At 40.9% G+C, this 19928-nt stretch overlaps 1 long non-coding RNA gene across 1 annotated transcript in view; it reads right to left on the bottom strand.

The window, feature by feature from the left end:
* The window catches only part of LOC308557329, a 473078-nt gene that overhangs the window by 386595 nt on the left and 66555 nt on the right, over positions 1 to 19928 (bottom strand). The window contains exon 2 of the long non-coding RNA XR_013998814.1: positions 12382 to 12706. This is a non-coding gene — a long non-coding RNA (uncharacterized lncRNA). The remainder of the gene's footprint in view (positions 1 to 12381; positions 12707 to 19928) is intronic.

Genomic DNA, 19928 nt, shown 5'->3' with positions numbered 1-19928 from the left:
TTGTATGATGGGAAATTCAATAGTGCATCATGCGATAGCAAGAAAAGAAATGTACTTATGATAAAATCCACTCTGACACAAATAACTCAGCAAGCTGTTGAGGAAGGCCAGGTCTACACACATTGTGAGGTTATTATTAGCCAAGACTCCAGCTATGTTTATATTTCCAGTAAGAGGCAAGGAAAGAAGACACTAAATTCCTCAAGAAAGATTTACCTAGTGCATAATCTTTCACTCAGAAATTGAGTTATTTCTTGTATCAATACAAACATGTCTATTTTTGTGAAATTATCTTTCCAGAAACATGCCTTATCAAATAATATTGTAAGACTTTCCAACATCAAAAAATGTTCTGATAGAATCATCACAGGCTTCTTAAATAGACAAAAAAAAAAAGAACTTCTTACATTTGAAAGCCTGTACTTATTTTCAGGAACCATTATTGTTGTTGTTATTTCACCCTTCCTTTCCCCAGAAAGATCATATGAAAATCATTCAGAAATTTCAGATGGATTGAGCAGGTCTCAGATTGTGCAGCCTGGTTCAAAGTCTGAAGGCTGAATAGGCTCTTACTTGGATTGACAAAGAAGGGAAGAGGGAAGGATGGGAAGGAGAGCCTGGTTACTCTGAACTGCTTTCCTGCTAGAAACTCAGCCAGCTTTGCCCAGACTCAGCTCATTCTGCCCTGGGCTTTCCCCATGGAAGCCACATTTACGAGTATGCATTTCTAAAGGACAGCAGCATTACTACCTAACATTAGTCATGTGCTTGCCACACGCCAAATCCCAGGCTGAGCCCCTCCAACAGCTCTCAGAGCAGGTCCCGTTGTTATTGCCCTTTTACAGATGGAGGATCTGAGGCTTAGAGATGGAGGTAATTTGCCCAGGGCCCACAAATGGCAAAGTTAAGGTTCAAGCTGAGGCAGTCTGATTCCCAGAAACTATTGGATGTCAAATAACATAGCCTTAAAATAGTAGTAATTTTGGTGGTTTTTTTTTAAATGTAAAAAGGAGTGAATGGATTATGTAGCTGCTGAGACCATCTGCCCCATCCATGTGACTTATAGTTTGAACAATTTAAAGATTATACTGTTTACTATAATGCTGCCTGCTGAAACAAAGGAATCCATGAAGCGCAAGAAATACAATAAAAGTTTCTTTCTTGTGCATGTCAGAGTCCATTGAAGACAGTCATGGAGGGACCCAGGCTCCTTCCATCTTGTAGCTCAGGCCTCCCCTTGATCCTTGGAGTCCTCGGAGCTCAAAGGGTGGGTGGAAAAGAGTGGAATGTTGCACAAGTGGACCAGGCATGTTCATAATCCGCTGGCCCAAATTCAGTCACATGGTGACACCTAACTGCAAAGGTGACTGAGAAATGTTTTCTAGCTGTGGCCTGAAAAGGAGCAGAGAATGTGGAGATTCGGGAGCATTAGCAGCCTTTACTTTAGGAACCAGTATCTTCACTGGACTCTCTATTTAATTCCTTCTCTACCAAAGATTTCCTAAAGGACCTAAAATCCACTTATTTCAGAACACTGGTATGTACTCAGAGCCATTGCTTTGCACCCACCCTCAATATCCTGGAAACACCTTTTTTGATCACATTAGTTGTTGTGCCTTCAGCTTGCATAGAGGAGAAACATAATGAGAAATAGCTGTATGAAATTCACTACTATATCTACGGAGAGGATGTTATTAAGGGAAGAAATTTCTCTCTGGCCTTAGTATGAGCAAACACTACATATTCTTTTGAATTGAATTTTTTAATGTTGCAAATATTCTGAATCTTATAATAGATCATCTATCCCACTTTGCTGAGGCCACTAAGGAGCTCAGAGCCAAAGATGACACCCTTTCCCAGACACTGAACAGGGACTTCATGATATTTATTTCTGTGTACAAATTTTACCTATCTTTATTATTTTCCTATCAAAAACAAAACAATTTTCCCTTCACCCTAATTTGTTCTTACTGTTTATAATTTTGCGTTTTCTATTTAGAGAGAGAACCTTGTGGAACCTTGTGGAAACTTGTGGGATAAAGCACATGAATTTGGTTCTTTTTGCAATTTGGAACCTATGCTGAATTCCAGCTTAGTTATGGGGTTATTCAAAAAGACAAATGTGATAGATACTCCCCAGCTGTCATGCTGCCTCAGTGCACAGGAAACCCTACAAGCAGCTGACCCTCCAAGTTGATCTCAGGCTGAAGGCATTCTTGGTGGTGTCCTCACAAAGTCTGAGAGGTGAAAAGTGCTGGGTGTGGAATGTGTGACAAAACTGCTCTCTTGGGGCCTTTGCTTAATGAGGAGCTGTGGGAATAGTTTAGGAATTAACCATGTGCTCACATTGCAAATCTACAGGGGCTAACCAGCTGAGTGACCTTGAGCAGGCACTTAACCTCTCTGGGCTTCTCATGTCTTTCTTTGTAAAATAAAAGGCATTGGACCATTGGATAAGATAATCTTTAAAGCTGCTTCTAGCACAATAATTCTGTGACTTCTTCATACACATTAAAATAATTATCATTTCAAAAATTCTTCCAAGCATTGTAGAAATAAATGACTATGTCTGGGGAATAAAGGACTAGAGGGCAGCTCATGAATGGTGAAGCAGGCTGGCTGTAAAGGTGTTCAGAAACCACCGTGGTAAATGAGCTGCTTATCTTTATTCTGTGAACAACAGAAGTCACAGTTCCACTATATAGAGGTGAAAGGTTGTATAGACAGGATGTATTAATTTGAGTTGGAATTTGGCTGGGGCACCTGGACAGTTAATCCATCTCCTGGTTTCAGAAATCTGATACCACTCTAAGAACAGGGCTGCAGAATTCACAGGGCACGCTGGACCTGGGAATTGGCTTGCTCCATTGGTGGGCTGTAGAGAGCCCACCCATGCACAACCCAGCACAGCCCAGAAACCATCCCAGTTTCCTGATTGCCCAAATCAACTCGAACAATGTAAAGAATCTTTCAACTGTAATTCAGGAAGACTGTGAGTCTGCCACAGTGAGTCTTTGCTTGCAGTTCAGGACCTTGTGCTAAAAATGCATTTTATGGTGAAACAAGAGATTAGCTAATCTTTTGGGCTAACAGAGGGCCAGCTACAAATGCTTCCTGTGTGTATTGTGAAACTCTGAGATGACAAAGAAGTTCCTCGTTGCTCTCTGAATTTCCCTTCCCCCATGACTCCCATTGGTCATACAAGCCATTGTCTGTGGTAAGCTGGCCAGAGTATGATGTTGTAATTTTTCTTGGTTCATAATTCTAAATTAAATCTGCTTGGAAAAAGAAAAGACTAAAAAAATATTTCACTCTTGTCTTGAATCATAGAGGAGTTTTCTCATTTTTGTTCGTCTATTGGCTAGTCTTACTTTTTGTTAACAAATTCATTCTTTGGATATTCAAGGGCCAAAAAGAAAAGGGAAAATTTTTCAAAAAACAAAACAAAAAAAACAGAAACAAAACACCCTAGAAACTAAGCACTTAAGCAATAAGTACTCAGACACTTGTGGTTTGATACAAATGCACTGACAGAGAGCATATCTGAACATAAGTTTCAGATATGCAGCCAAGACCACTTTGATGAAAAAATGTTAATACTATTTTCCTTGACTCATGGTGTGCACATTTAATATTCTCTTTGGCCTTATTTGTAAGAGAGTTCCTTTTTATTTATTTCTCTTTTTAAAGGACAAAGGCATGAGAATTTCTTAACCACATTGTTCCACTTCATATCTTCTTTCTCTCCTGATTTTATTTTCATTTCAGACCAGAGTGAAGGCATTATTATTTGGCAGCCTGTAGGAACCAAGGAGAAACTGACTAGCGGCTACTATAGCCAAGCATGTATCTGTTAACTACCAGGACCTCACAGTTGGATGTTACTGACCAGCGAAAGTCTAGGACTAAAACATTTATCTTCTCATAGCTATGTTTTGTTATTATTATTTAAAGACAGCTATAAGATTTCTGACATAAAAGAGTAGGTGACTCACCTATGTGAAGTAAGGGGAGATAATATAAATATGTATTTGTATTTGCTTGTATTTGTATAAAAATATTGGAAAGATACACAAGAAACTAATAAATTGGCTTCTTGAAAAAAAGAGTAGATGACTGAGTGTCTGCCAATGATCAATTGCTGATTTTGCCTGACCTCTTTCTTTATTTTTTCAATAATAAATCTATTGTCATGCATTTAATTAGAAAGACTGAACCACCAAAACTTGGACTGAAAATATGCTCACTCACCCTTCCCAACAGCATATAGTTGTTTCTCATTAGTTTCATTAGTGCCATGAAAATTCAAAAATAATACCGAATGAGAAAAATATTTTAAGTTTATCACATGACCAGCGGAGAAATCTCAATATTCCTCAGTTCACGGACATTCACCCAGCAAAGCAAGCATGGAGTTTCAAAACTGAAAAAGTTGAAGCCTCATAAGAGAAGTCTGTAGCCACAGCTTTCTGAGTCCTGTTTACATATCTCATTTCTTAAATCAGATTCCTTCCAGAACTTATCTTTCACTGAAGTTCCTGTTTGATTCCCCTCTGGTTTCCGCCTTTGTGAAAGCTCTTCAGTGACCAAGAGGCAGAAGGGCCGGGCCATCCAGCCCTAGCTGGGTAGCTCAGTTGGTCAGAGTGTCCTCCTGCTACACCAAGGTTACAGGTTCGATCTCCGGGCACATACAAGAAGCAACCAATCATGCATAAATAAGTGAAACAACAAATTGATGTCTCTCTCTCCCTTCCTCTCTCTAAAATCAATAAGTAAATAATAAAAATAGAACACAGATTGAGACAGGAATTCCTGCCCCTCAGCTGGCTGGAGATGGAATAGTTAACTGAGCCCCAGAGCTCTGTGTAGACCCTCAAGACTGAAGGGCAAGAGGCAAGGTTTCAGGAGGAATGTTTAGAAGCTGCATACCACACAGCGGGAAACGAAGGCTGAGCTATTTTCTGGGGAATTTGAATTATGTGTGCAGCCAATCAGGAACAATAAATGGGTTTGTGTCCAGTGGTAATAATTCCTCGTAGTTATAGATAGATTTACAGCTTATTCAGCATTTCCTATACATTCTCTCCCACTGAGCCCCACACAGCTCTGTGCTGTGAACAGGGCTGCTACTTTCAATGCTGTTTTAGAGATAAGAGCTCCAAGGCTCGGGAGATGAAATAGTTTGTCTCTTTGAACCAGATATGATTGGCGAGCTGGGGCCCACACTTAGGTTTTCTGAGGGTACTTTTCACTGAGCAGGCCGCCTCAGGTCCTCAAATCTAGCCACTCGATTAAGGAATTCACCCACTTAGCCAGCTTTCCATCTGACAAACCTAAGAGTCCTATCAATCTAATACTGAACTTCTATTAGGTTCTTTGCATTGTACTGAAACACAAAAGACAGATTCCCATCATTACAAAAGTTGTAACAGTGATGAAATTTATGTCTCATTCCCCCTCCTGCCTGTGTTCTTTTTTCATTGCTTTTGTAATTAAGATTGAATTAGAAATTAGAGGAAGGTTGAAACTAAGTCTATGATGAAAGTGTGGAGGGTGAAATCCAGCCCTCATTTCTTGGCTTTCGAGGGGAAGATCTGACAATAGGAGCCATGTATCACTGTGCTCTATGTAGTCATTTTATTTTCCTGAAAACATTTGCCCTTGCTACAAGTGGATTAGAGGTTAGAATGCAGGATTGGCAGGCAGGATTTGTGGTTTCTATTATTAGCCCCGCCACAGTTTTATCACACCAGGGTGAGCACTAAGCAGTGTGGTTTATTGGAGAGAGAGCTTGATTGCAAGAGGCACTGGCCCTCCTGTGAATGAGAGATGGTGACCGCCCTAGCTGGGCTTCAGCGAGGGTCAGGTTCAGAGGACAACGTGAGATCCCTCCAACACTCAATGTATAAATATGTACATGATTCACTGCTATACAGAAGAATTCTATTAGGCCTCCCTCCACAGCCTTCTATAGTCGAAGAGAAGCCACTCTTTTATGAAGACCTACTCAAGGAATGGGGAAGGACCCTGAATATTGCTCTCTCAGTGTGCTGCAGGGGCTGTGCACAAACCAGTACATTTACATCCACTGATTTGTGTGTGTACGTGTGTGGCCAGAAGAACACTAACATTTGGAGAACCAGGGATGGGGGTGATGGTGGTGTTTTCAGATGATTGCTGGTGTTTCCTTGACTTCAAATATCATAATCCAGGCTGGACCAAAGACTTTAGGGAGGGAAAGGGAGAAAAAGGATCTCATGTACACCCTTAACTCTGAGAAAGATCTGTAATTGCCTTCTGAGCTTAAAGGGATAAATTAAACCAAATGTGCTCAAAACTCACCATGTCAGCCCTGCCCCTGCATTGCTTCCAGACCTCTCCATGCTGCTGAGAGCACCTACGGACACCTAGGTTCAGTCCTAATCCAAAAGCCCCAGACCCCATATGACCTTAGGCAGGACAGACAAATAACTTTGACCCTAGATTCTGAGTCTAAGCATATAGGCTTACTTCTCTGGTCCCAAACCATTTGATAACTGTGTTTTTGCCGCCTTCTCCATAAATAAAGCTGTGTGTGACTACTCGCTTACTCAGTCCCTCTGTAAATACATGCAATGAACTCAAGTTAATTCATTTACGCAATCACTTATTCAGTCAAGAAATACATATGCATGCTTATTACATGCCAAACACTGTGCTAAGCCTGAGGATAGAGTAGCAGGAACAAAACAAGACAAAAATTCATGGTATTTGCCTAATGGGACATAGGGTGAAAAAAGTCACACAAGTAGGTACATAATTACAACCTGTTGTAAGTGGTGGGAAGGAAAAAGTCAAGATGCTCTAAGAGCCCTGAAGCCCCAGTCACATGGTAGAGACCTGGTATCTGAAGATAAATACTCCTGATGTCAACTGCCTACCTTCCTGGACTTTGGGACATTGCCCACTCTCAGTGTCTCCATTCTTGGGTTCCTCACACTTCTCAGGTATTCTTGCTCTATAACTGGACCTCATCCTGAAACATACATGGAGCCACTCCACCACCCCCCCCCTTACAAAGGCTGGCCCCATCATTGTTGCATCCTTTCCAGCTACATTGGTCCACAATGACCTCACGTGAACTTAATTATGAGATTCTGAGACATAACGCTCTTAGCAACTGGCCTAATACAAGAAAAAGTATTTATTATTTTTCAAAGATAACCTTTTAAAGCAAAACTAGTCCTAAATTTGTGGGAATGGAACAGGTTTGTCCAAGGAAAGGAGCAAAGTCCTGAGCAGTACAGGACTAATGCTCAGTTGGTCCCATTCCTGCTCTCCCTTTAAGATGCATGTGTGTTTTGGACAGAAGGTCTGTGCCCCTCCAAAATTCATATGTTAAAATGCTTACTCACATTGTGTTGGTATTTGGAGATGGGCCTTAGGAGGTAGTTAGGTTTAGATGAGGCCATGAGTGGGGAGTCCCATATAGGGTTAGTGCCTTTATAGGTAAAAGAAGAAACCAAAGCATTCTCTCTCTATCTCTATCTCTATCTCTCTCTCTCTCTCTCTCTCTCTCTCTCTCTCTCTCTCTCTCTCTCTCTCTCTGTCTCTCTCTCTCTATCATGTGAAGACACAATGAGAAGGCAGACATCTGTAAGCCAGGAAAAGGACTCTCACCAGACATTGAATCTCCCTGCACCTTGATCTTTGACTTACCAGCCTCTAGAACTGTGAGAAATAAATGTCTATTGTTTAAGCCAGCTGGTCTGTGATGCTTGGTTATGGCAGCCCAAGCTGAAAAGACAATGGGGCACTCACAAGGCACTGCTCTAAAGGGCAGGAAATCTGGGCCTTAGCTTGACCACTACCCTTGTCTCCTGTGTCAGTCTCTAGAGGTCACTGAGGAGGTGTGATTTGCTTAGGTTTGGGGAAAGTCTCAGCTGTGGGGTGGGAGTGTCTGTTGAGCACATTGATGGTGGGGTTTTTTAAAAACTGTATGTTTAGGGGTTTCTTTTTCAGCCTGTGTCAAAAAGTTGCTTCCCTGTCAGTACCATTACTTCTAAATGCCATGTACAGTTTGTATATTATCTGTGACAGTCCAGCATCTTGCCACTCCAAGTCATCCACTCTGGCTCTTGTATACCAAGCAGGGAAACCAGGTAGGAGAGGATTAGCTCTAAATATGGAAGGAGATGGGTACAGAAAAGGAGAGAGCTGAAAAATATTTGACTATATGTATAGTTGGATATATTTTTATCCTAATTTTCCTGTTTGTATTAATAACATTCTATTGAATTTTAAATAATATTTAATGAATGATGATGATGAGCCAGGCACTTGTCTAGTATCTAAAACTGAATGATAAACAATGTCACCATGGTTTCAGGCTTCAAAAACAGCATCTAAATACAATAGGGTATATTCAATCTCAAGGGCAGAATCAAGGAGGGGCATCCAACCCAGATATGGGAAATAGAGACGGGCCTAGCCTAGAAGCAGGGATGTCTCAGTTGAGGCTATTGCTACCTAGTTACATCTTTTGTAATGGTAGCTGAATGACATGAGGTTGATGGACCATAATTTACTCAAACACTCTCCAATTGTAGGAAATTTAGAGTTCTTTCTCATATAGTAAATAATAATGTTATTAACCAGCCCTAGCAAATCATTTGTCACACTAGTGGGCCTCCTTGCTATTTATCAAATGAGCTGGGCCCATGCTTACATAGTCTATCTAGAAGAACTCTCTCATCTCTAAAATTCAATGAAATGCAAACCACATATAGATGAATCACTTTGCAGATTGCAGAGAGGCAATAACACATATAACTGGACCACTTCTGACACACAGCCTGACATATAGATATTCCTTCCTTTTAGTAATCAGCATATATACAGGAAGAAAGCCTAATTATGATAGTAAATTTTCACAGGGTTTCATGAAAAAAATCACTTAATGCATTCTAAGGTCAAATATAAATTATTTTGGATTAGCTGCATTTTTAAAAGCATCTGTGCTGTTATTCATTGAGTAGAAATGGTTTGGGTATTATCTGTGGTTTCTCTTATCTATGCTTTTTCTCTACTGGAATATATAGTAATTGAAAGTTGAGTACAGATTTTACAATTATGTTTTTGAATTGATCAAATCATCTTAGAGAGTTGCTTTGTAAAGTTTAATTAATACTTCTCCAATGATTTAAGATCTTATTAAAGGCATGGGAAAATTTTTTATTCTGAATTCTGATATATTAGACTTCCACATTATATCTATAGAGAATATGAGATTTCTTTTATTTTGAAATCTGCTGGCACAAAATAGGGAAGGGAAGAATTGAGGAGATGATGTCTCCAAACTAAAACATAAATGATGAAATTTCCACTCTGCTCCTTTGTGCAATGCATTGCCTGGGAGAATGATTCCTGTCTTCAAAGCTCCTGTAATTTACATCTTAGAATTCATAATGCTTAGAGTCATTGTGTGCCATGCTTGCCAGAAGATGACCTCCAACACTCAATCAGAGAAGTTTCGTATGCAATTTACTCAATGCCTATAAGCATAAAGGGGGAAAAAGGTACTCTTCCTGAATCCTTATGTAAGTTTCCACTTATATGATACATGGGAAATAAAGAGATTCTAATTTTTTTGTTAATGATATTCTCTTTAAACCAATGGAATTCATAGTCTTCGGCAATAAACTAAACTGGCTAGATCTGGTTATAAATTATGAAGATGAAACCATTTAATTTTTTTAATTATTTGAAAAACAGATCATTCTTCTACCTGGAATGGCTAAAAATCATCACAATAACAATTCCTTTTATTCATTCTATTCAAGATAAAAGTATCTGTTGAAATGTTAGCCAACTACTTTGTTTTTGTCATAGTCTTCTTTTGTATTTAAGGCATTCCATGAAATAATTGTGTTTTTTTAATGACAAGAATATAATCTTTTATAAGAAAAAAATATTAGCTCAGGGCCACTTGCTATGTATATATGTGTGTAGAAAGGGCTTTTAAAAAGTTAATTAAAAACTGAATTGCTAAAAGGGATTCAAAATCATGATGATGATTTAGGAATACTAAATGGGAACATTTTTCAAAACAATTAGTACCCAAAGGACCTCCACAGATCAGTTTCTTATTTGGAATACCATCCCCCACAGCCACTACTGCCAGGTCTCCTCTCCAAGGCCCATCTCAAATGTCCCTTTCCTGCTTATTTTTTTTTTTCTTTTGGCAAACCTAGACAGAGCTGGTCACTCCCTTCTGAGTGCCAGGCCATGGGCTGAGTGCTAGAGATACCAAGACTAAAAGGAAACAGTCTCTGTTCCACCCTGAAATGAGGGATGGGGGGCCATAATTAGACAAAGTCCAGTCCAACAGAGAAAGTGTCATTACAACAATATAATCAAGTGGAATCCAGGTAAAAACAGGATCATGTATTTATAGTTTTGATGTTTCCACAGTAGTTTACCCATTCTTCTCCCGTACCAGTTTATTTGTATTCAGGTCAATCTCCACACTAAACCAAGAGTTCCTTCCTTCATTCAAAAATACCCATGTAGGTTCCTCTATGTGCTAGGCATTGTGTTAGGCACAGCAAACATCATCTGGTTTCTGATCCAAAAATAACCTTGCCCTAACAAACATATGTATGATAGGAGTCTGATGAAGTTTTGTTGAATATACAAATAATGAATTCCTGAATGAATTTGTATTGACAATCAGGAGAAACTTTGGAAAGTAGAATGCAAACACACGCACACTTGGGTTTAATGGCATGACTCAGGAAGTGGAAGCTAACCTGCTTTTTTACTTTGTACTTCTCAATACCATACCAACAACCTATCAGTCACTTGCAAAAATCCAACATTTGCAACTCCTGAATCTTGATAACAATTAAAGAAAATCAAAGCCAAGTAAAGGACTAGAAAACAGTTTTTCATGAGTTACTGTAAGGAACTTTTTCTGCTCTCAGAGCATTAGCATGAAAAAATTAGAATTTAATAATTTTAGGAACCTGTTTATACCAGCCTTAGTCATAGTAATAGAAAACAAGAAACAACCCAAATAACCACCAACAGGATGATGGACACATTATAGTATCTACATATAAAAATAAAAAGAAATAAACTTTTGTCATGATGTAGCAACATGCATGAACCTAAAAATACGTTCTGTTGAGTGAAAAATGCCAGACAGAAAAGAGTACATATTGATTAAATCTATATAAAGTTCAAATAAAGGTAAACCTAATCCATGATGATACAACAGTGGTCATGGGGGGGGAGGGGAGGGAGGAGGGAAGAAATGGCTGGGAAAGAGCAGAAGGGAACTTTCTGGCATGATGGAAGTGTTCTATATCTTTTTGTGAACAGTGATCGTGGGTGCATACAACTGTCAAAATTCACTAAACTGAATCCTTAAAACCAGTGCATTGTAAATTATACCACACAAAAAACCCACTAAACACTTAGGAATATTGCATATGTCCTAATTACTGTTTTATTTTCAGAATTTTTATTTAAAATGTAATCTTAGAATCCTCATGTTCATTTTGCAGGTTTTTAAGCATGCTTCTTTAAATCTGTATTATTTTTGCAAATTATACCACAATATGTGTATTTATGGATAAAATGTTTAGTGCAGATAAGCTATGGCACTAAACTAATGATAGAACCTTTTTCCCAGTCAGGCTCCACTCAAAAATTAGCAGAACTTTGTTTGATACACTTCTTTTTTGTGAATTAGTTCATGTGGCAGAAGTGTGAGTTCTCCTTCATAAACACTCATACAGATTGCAAGGATGTCAACAGGACATACTTTGAGATTTTGCCCTTGGAGGTGGTGAGCTTTGTGCTGACTAATTCACACCCTCTCACCTGGCCTCCCATAACCCAGCCCATATTTACAAGGCAGTAGGTGCGGGTTAGGAATTTAATCTGTGGTAACTGAAACTGAAGTTCTCTCTCTCTAAGTGCATTTGACTCTATGGAAATGAGAACCCTGACCTTGGCCTCATTAGCACTGTCTTCCAAACAGCTAAGTGAATCAGCCGCTGGCACATACCAATAATAAACAGAAAACATGTTGGGTTGATAGGGCTACCAAGGTGCACATAAGGCCATTCTTCCACCCTTGGTGATAGGAAGCAAATTCTCAAGCTCTCTGATAACCAGAATCACAGTCCATCACCACTGCTGCCCTGCTTTTCCCTTCTGTGCCCCAAAATAAATATACAAGTAAGAGGTATGGCTAACTCCACAAACAAGAGTTTATGAGAACTATCACAATACTTCCTTTTGTTCCAAAATTAAAATACATTTGAGTGTATTTTGATTTTGGAGCAAAATCCTGGGCCTCCCAGTGTTGTGAAAAAGCCCCTAGGAACTTACCTAGGCTGATTTATGTCATATAGATCAATCCTTCTTGTCTTGAATCCACACCAGTCATCACCCACGTGCTCATTGTCCAAGTTCTCATGCTCTGCTCAGGCAGCTCTGCTGATTTCTGCCAAGGTTGGCACAGAACTCTTTGCCAGGACGGAGGCCCCAGAGCCCAGTGCAGAGCCTCTCTAGGCACAACATCCAGTCATTCCCCTCCAAGTTCTCCCCAAGGATGCTTCAAGGAACATGGGTCTCTGCTCCGTGAAGAAGTAACTGAAGACCACCATTCTTTCTCCATCTCACAGGCTTTCTCCTTCTCTCTGTTTCTACCCACCTTGGGGTATAGTTTGGCGGGGGACAAAGAAGGGAGAAAAATGAAATAAGAATGTATAAGTGAGCATCTCAACTATGCAAACATGCACATATCCTAACAATATCACCAATATCAATATATTAATCAATATAGCTGGTTTTGATTTGAAGCTCTATTACTGATCAGCTGTTAGAACTCAGACAAGTTACCTAAACACAGAAAGTCTCACTTTCCTCATCTATAAAATGGGAATAAACTTTAGTCCAACTGTTTTACAGGTCTACTATGAGGACTGAACTTTGCAGCAATGACCTTGTATCATTTACAGAATCTAAGTGTTTTCTATTATTAATTCATATATCTTCTATATAATCCTTTAAAGGTGTGACAATGTTTTATAATGAGCAAAGAGTAACACAAAAGTTATATACTGTTGTGTTTTTAAAAGGAAGACCCGGTAATCATATTTTGATATATCTTTAAAAGTTTCTTCCATGCCTGCCCCCAACCACCATGTTATATACCACATATTTCCACATTCTATTAAGTACAAAGAAGTTTATTTTAATTATTTTCTTGTTATCTTCCAGGTCCAAGTCCAACTTTCTATATTATAGCCCCTATATTTGGGCAGCTGTTCATATGTATAACAAATGCTTTTTTCTCTATATCAATTTAACATTTTAAGACTACCAGAAAACACCTTCATCATCTTATTTTAGGGCTATGTCAAGTCTTTTGTCATAATCTAGTCTGCAGAGACCTTGATCCCACAAGAGGTCAAACTGATCCACCGCACAGAGGACATCATGAATTTTGAATCTGATAAACAACAGGTATCCTGTACCTTAGGTACCTAAGACACATGAATGTCAGAGGGTAGAATTTACAGCGCATGAAATCCAGGAGCCAGTCACCCAGATGAGGTTTCTAGGGGTCCAATATTCTGGATCATACTGGGATATTCCCTCCAGAGTGAAAGGCAAGTTGTTGCATCTTGCACCAAGTACCACCAAGAACGTTTTTCACCATTTGGTGGGCCTCTGTATTTTGGAGGCAACAAGTGATATATTTGAGAGTGCCGGTCTGACCAAATTCAGTGTGTAACCCATAACACAACCAGCTTTGAGTGACGACCAAGTGCAAGAAGGCTCTACAGCCAGTCCATCCAGGTTGTAGACTGTAGACAAATCCAGTGCAAGCTATGCTGCTACATGGGCCTTAGGACCCAGCAGACCCAGCAGCACTTGACTTTTCTGTGGTAAATAGGGATGCTGTAGGGAGCCCCTGGCAAACCCCAAGAGGGTGGCCGTAGTGCACACCCTGAGGGTCTGAAGCAAAGTGGGGCCCTCTTTTCCAGATCACTGTCCTCCTTTTGAGAAACTGCTCGGGCCTTGCTCGTGGACCTTGTAGAGAATGAGCTCCTGGCCCTGTGACGTGAGTGGCCCGTAACTGCCTAGGTGTTATCTGATTTACTAGACCACACCATTAGGCATGCACAGAAACACTTCACCACCGAGTGGAAATGGTATGTGCGAAATCAGACTCAGGCACATCCCAAAGGCACAGTCTAGCCCCACATGCTGAAGGCTCCAGATCCTATTGCCCATTCCCCGGCTGCACTGCCTTCCTGCCTCCATTCAGTGCAGGGCTTTCACAGAGAGCCCCCAGGGAGCAAGTGACTGAGGAAGAGGCTGGTTAACAGATGTTTATTCTCATTATGCTGGCAGATTAAGAATAAGGCATTACAGCCACGATCAGAAGTGTGCAAAAACAAAAACAAAAACACTGGGGAAGGGAAATCCTCGCTGTGAGCAGAACTTTAAGCAATATAGCTCACTGTCCAGTTTGAGTGGTCTGAGAAAAGGCCCAAGATGTGGACAAGCCTATACCTAAAATGGGTAATGGCTAATGGTTTGGCTGGATTGTCAGGGGTTTGGAAAGAAAGGAACAGGAGATTGTCTGCAAAGCAGTACGTAGATAGACCTCTTACACTGGCACAGAGCATGAGGATATTTGGTTGAATGTTAAGGGTCTACGTGAATGCTCTCAAAGGGATCTGCTACAGACAGAGCTCTTAATAATCAGGTAAAAAAGAAAGCCTATTCAATGGATGTCTGTCAGTTTCTTTCTCCAAATACCCAAGTAAGGTACTTGCTCAATAGGTTTGTGTAAACAAGACATGATAGCAGGAATGGAGGCTGTATATGGGCCCAACAACATGGACTTCCCATCACCAACTGTGATCTGGGGACCACCACTAAGTGCTCAAGCCAACAATAGCAGAAGCCAAGACTGGCTCCTGTTATGGCACCATTTGGTGGGGAGTGGGGACTACCCAGCCACCAGCTACATTGAACCCCTTTGATATGGAGGGGATGACATTGTCTTCACTGGAATAGGCACTTATTCTGGACATTGATTTATCTTCTCTGCTTGCAATTCTGTGAACACACACACCATGGACTTCTGGATTGCCTTGTTCACCTCCATGGAATCCCACACAAACTGTTTCAGACTAAGTAAGTCATTTCACAGGATTAAAAAAAAAAAAAGTATAGCAATGGGCTTATGCCAATGGAACTCACTGGTCTTACCACTAACACCTTGTAGCATCCAGCCTGAGAGAAAGGAAGTACGGCCTCCTAAAGATTCAGTTAGGGTTCTGAGATACTGTCCTGTAAGGTGCAATCCCAGGATGTAGGATGTGCTTTAAACCAATGACCAATATATGGTGCTTTTTCTCCCAGAGCCAGAATCAATGGAACCGTAAATAAAGAGGTGAAAATAACAGTAGTTCCTCTGTTACCCCTAATAACCCACTTACAGAATTTTTCTTTCCTATTCCCACAGCTTTGTGTAATGGGCACTCGTTAGAGAGCTTAGTTCATAAAGGAGGAAAGACAATTGTTCTATTGAACTGGAAGGTAAGGTCGCCATCTGGCAATTTGGGTTCCTCAAGTCACTGAACCAACAGACAAGGGAAGGGTTATTGTACTTGGTCGGGGTGATTGATCCTGTTGACCTGTATCAGTTGCTACTCAGTGCTGGCAGGAAAAACTAGGTCTAACACTGCGAGGAGTCTCTAAGGCAGCCCCAAGTCATTTGTTATGTCCGAAAACCACAGGACTGAAAAAGAATCCATACCCTTCAAAAATGAAGGTTTGGGTTGCCTCAGTAGATAAAAACGCTGACCAGCTGGCTGAAGGCAAGGGAAATGAAGCATGGGTGGTAGAAAAGGGACTTTATAAATATCAACTGTGGCTTTGTCACCAGCGCCAGAAAGAAAGAAAGTAGCAGATATGAATGGTTTCTTCCTCATTTGGTTCCATTCATCTTTCTCCTAATCCCCTATTATTTTACATAAATAGTGTTGGTGACAATTAACTTCACGATATATAGTCGTTAGTGAATAAGCCAATAAAAAAAGAATTATCACTCGGAGATATATGGGGAGAGTATTAGAGACCCGTGTCTCCATTTTGGGAGAAGGTGAGAGCATGTTTGCACAAAGCGAGGTTATAACTTGCTAGACAGAAGCGTGAGGTTGCTACTCTTGTAGTCTAGAAGTTTTAAAATGGGTGGAAGAGAGCATGTGGATAATTGGTAGCCAAGGAGGACCTGTGATAGTTTAGTCACATATTGTCTCTCACCCTTCTGCACTGTGCTCTGTGACACTCGGGCTGGGGATATGAGGACCACATTTCTAAGACACTTGACAGCTTCTCCCAGTCAGGTTCTGCCCATGAGAGGCGCAGGGGAGGTAGACTGGAAGAAAGAAGAGATTTTTTTTTTCTGCCTCCAGCAGCTGTCAGCATCTCTCTACCACAAACAGATGGCAAAGACTCTAGCACCTTTTGGCACCCCATGCAGTGCACTCTCAGGAGTCCCAGCCGCCCCAGCACTAGCCGTGAGGCAGCCCCTCAGAGACCTGAGCCAGCTGAGCGGTGCCCTCAGTGGTCTGAGCACAGCTGCATGGCCCCCTGTCAGCCAACTCAGCACAGCCAAGCAGTGGCCTCTCCCCCACACCCCACCCCGAGGACGCCGCTCCTCACCTCTGCTCCCTGACCCTGACATCTCTGCCCCTTACTTTACTCTACTCCCAGCCCCAGAGGTGGTAGCTACTTCCAATTTATATCTCTGAGTTCGCTCACTAACCTTTTTTTTTTTCTTTCAGGCTATTAATTCCTTGTATTACATCACCTCTGTTTAAAATACCCAGTGTGATTTCTGTTTTCCTAACTGAACCTGACAGATACTGACATATATTTTTAAAGTTGACAATAAAAAAATGTGAAAACACATAGCCCAAATGAAAAAATTTAATATTTATGAACACCTTTTCTTATTCTGACTTTTAAAGAATTAAAACTCCAGAACTCATCCTCTCTCTGTCCCTGGACAGTGTGAAACCTTAGGTTTTCCTTGGGGTCACATAACTGTATGCCAGTCTAGCTAGTGGCACTTTGTCCAGCTTCTAGTCTTCCCCCAAACACAGGAACAGGATGTACAGACAAGAAGCATTATTTAGCTACGAGGGCTAGGAAATCAAAACAATCTTGTTTTTTTTCAAAAATTGCAGTCTCAGCATGTGCCCATTACACAGAATGCTCTCCACTTCTCAGTATATGTGCTATAAAAACATAGCGATCCACTTCCTGTCTTTGGGTAGAGGGGTCAATGTAGGTCAGTCTCTAGGCTGACATGTGAACTTCCTGGTTCTATCAGATGTCATGATGAGCACGGGGATTTGGGCAGAGGTGTGTGCCAACGCTTCTTGGAAGAAGTGTTCTAAAGGACTGGCTCCTATGAAGAGCTCTCTTCCCCGAGAACGTGACAACCTTTACAGGCTTCCTAAAAGTTCTGTACAAGTGAAGTAATTTCAAAATGAAACCGTGAGCAGAACAACATGTTCCTCCTTTGCTTTCCACTTGATTTCTGTGACAACCCCCATTAGCATTGGTGTATAAGGACATGAAGTAGTTTTCCATTTGTGGCTCCTTTGTCAACTGAGGTGAGAGCCTCTAGAATAAAGTGAGGGCTCCCACTGCCACACGCACTGGAATTCCTGTAATTCCAATGGATAAACAAGCAGTGGCAATTTTTTTAGAACTATGCTTTTCTGTCAGTATTCAGTTTTTCTCCTCGAGGTGGAAATGGCAACCTTCCCCTGCACTGGGGGATCGGGACGTGGGTTTAATGTCACCTCCCCCTTGGGCAACAGGAAAATACAAGACAATGTGATCTTGGGCCTCCTTCAGCATATTTCCAAATGGGTTCTTATTTTAAAAGAGGCTTTGACCTTCCTTTAATTTGAGTCATATTACCAGTCATGCCAACTTTAGTCATGGTCAGGCTACAGAGAAAAGTGTGGAGAGGGGGAAAAATCGAGCCATTTAAAAATATTTTGAAATGCAAAAAAAAGGGGGGGCGGGGGACAATGGCATCATTTCAAATATGATCTGCTGCTTATTTTAAGAACAGTCATTTGGCCATTGCCCTACAGATGAGGTAAAAGAAGAAATATCTTCTGCATGAGGAAACAGCAGAGGAGTATTGAGAAAGGGCCCTGTTGTCTCCTATGAGGACAGTCTTCCTAGAGGTACTTTGCCTAGATCTTCTTCTTGCCCCAAACCACAGGGACAGAATAAAGTGCACACTGAGAGTGGAGATTTACAGTTTGGGAGAACCAAGAGAATTTTCTGAACCCAATAGAAAAATCACTTCCTCCAGGGAGAATCTCTTTCCCCGTCTCTGTACTCCCATGTTCACATCTGTTGCAATTATTTGCTTAGAGCTGTCTCTTTGCTAGAAGGCAGGAAACATGTCTTCTTCATCTTGGTGTAGGCCCAGCAGCAACTAGTGCCTGGCACAAGATGGTTCAATGAATGCTTATCAAGTAATGATTGGAAAAAAAATGCTTGGAAACTAGGTCTTCAATTAACCTCTGTAATGATATTCAGAATAAAAGTGTCAGCAGAGGTTAGTTCAGAACATTCTTAAAGCACATTACCCAGAGTTTCAGGATTTTAGCAATAAGAAATGATAAAGACTTAGGAGGTCCCAGGTCCAGAACATGACAGAAGGGGAAGGGCTTTCTGCAGATTTCATGTGTCCCATAACCCCTACGACTTTACCTCTGAAAGCTGCCTCCCATTCCCTGCCCTTTGAGCCTCAGGATGTCCACTGCTGAGATACCCCAAGTGCATGATCACACACACACACACACACACACACACACACACACACACACACACGTGTACAAAATATAATGTCTTTCCCATCAAGGAGTCTGCCTTCTGACAATAAAAAATATTTCTTAAAGTACCTATCATAAAAACAAAACCAAAACAAACTCCAGGCCGTAAACAGTGAGGAAAAAAAAAAGATGAACAGTTGAAGTCCTGACACAACACCTTTTCAAAATGACTGACTGTTTATTATCTAGAAAGAAAGAAATGCTCTTTTGCTTTTCTGGATGTGGGGAGGGCCGTCATAGCCAGGCTGGGGAGGGGGGCTCTCCTGCGCTGTTCCCTCGGAGCTTCTTGACTCTCTCTGGAAATGAAGACCCCCGTGACGAGCGGGAGACTGAAGAGCTGCCTGAACACTCGAGATCACTCCAAATTATGTTCCTTTGTCTCAGGATGGGCACCCTGCTTTGGTTCTGATCATAGTCTTGCCAGTGTCTCCCTCAGGCGTTTGAGCTCTGTGCCTGTTTCGGACAGGTGATTATAGCCCTATGAGATGGTAACCAGGCTGCCTGAAATCAATCAAAGTATCATTCTCTTTGCATCCTGTTCTTTAATCCTGTTGCCTGTGCCTGTCAAAGACAATACACAGAAAGGAATCAAGAGAAGTAGCTCACTTATGAACTATAGATTTTTTTAAAAAAACTAAATAAAATAGTGGTCAATCATATCCAGCCCTGGGCTGAAAGGATACAGTGATAATGGGGAACTTTGTAATGATGGACCAACTGCAGCCCCTGAATCCTGGCATCACTAAGTAGGACAAGCAGATTTTTTGAGCCTCTTAAGGTGGAAAAAAAAAATCAAGGATACAACATAACTTTTGAAATATTCTTGCCTAAAATGTGAACTTTAGTCTAATCAAGCCTCTAGGCCTAAATACCAGTTAAAGAAAACACAGGGAAAGGAGACTATGTTCACAACCACAAGAATGCAATCAATCAACTCTTGAATGCAGGAGATTCAAAGTATGACCCCATTTCTTTAACAAAGCA

Source organism: Miniopterus schreibersii (genome assembly GCF_964146895.1).
Source record: "Miniopterus schreibersii genome assembly, chromosome: 5".
Lineage (NCBI taxonomy): Eukaryota > Metazoa > Chordata > Mammalia > Chiroptera > Miniopteridae > Miniopterus > Miniopterus schreibersii.
The sequence above is the reverse complement of the archived record's forward strand: the minus strand, read 5'-3'. Positions and strand labels throughout refer to the sequence as shown.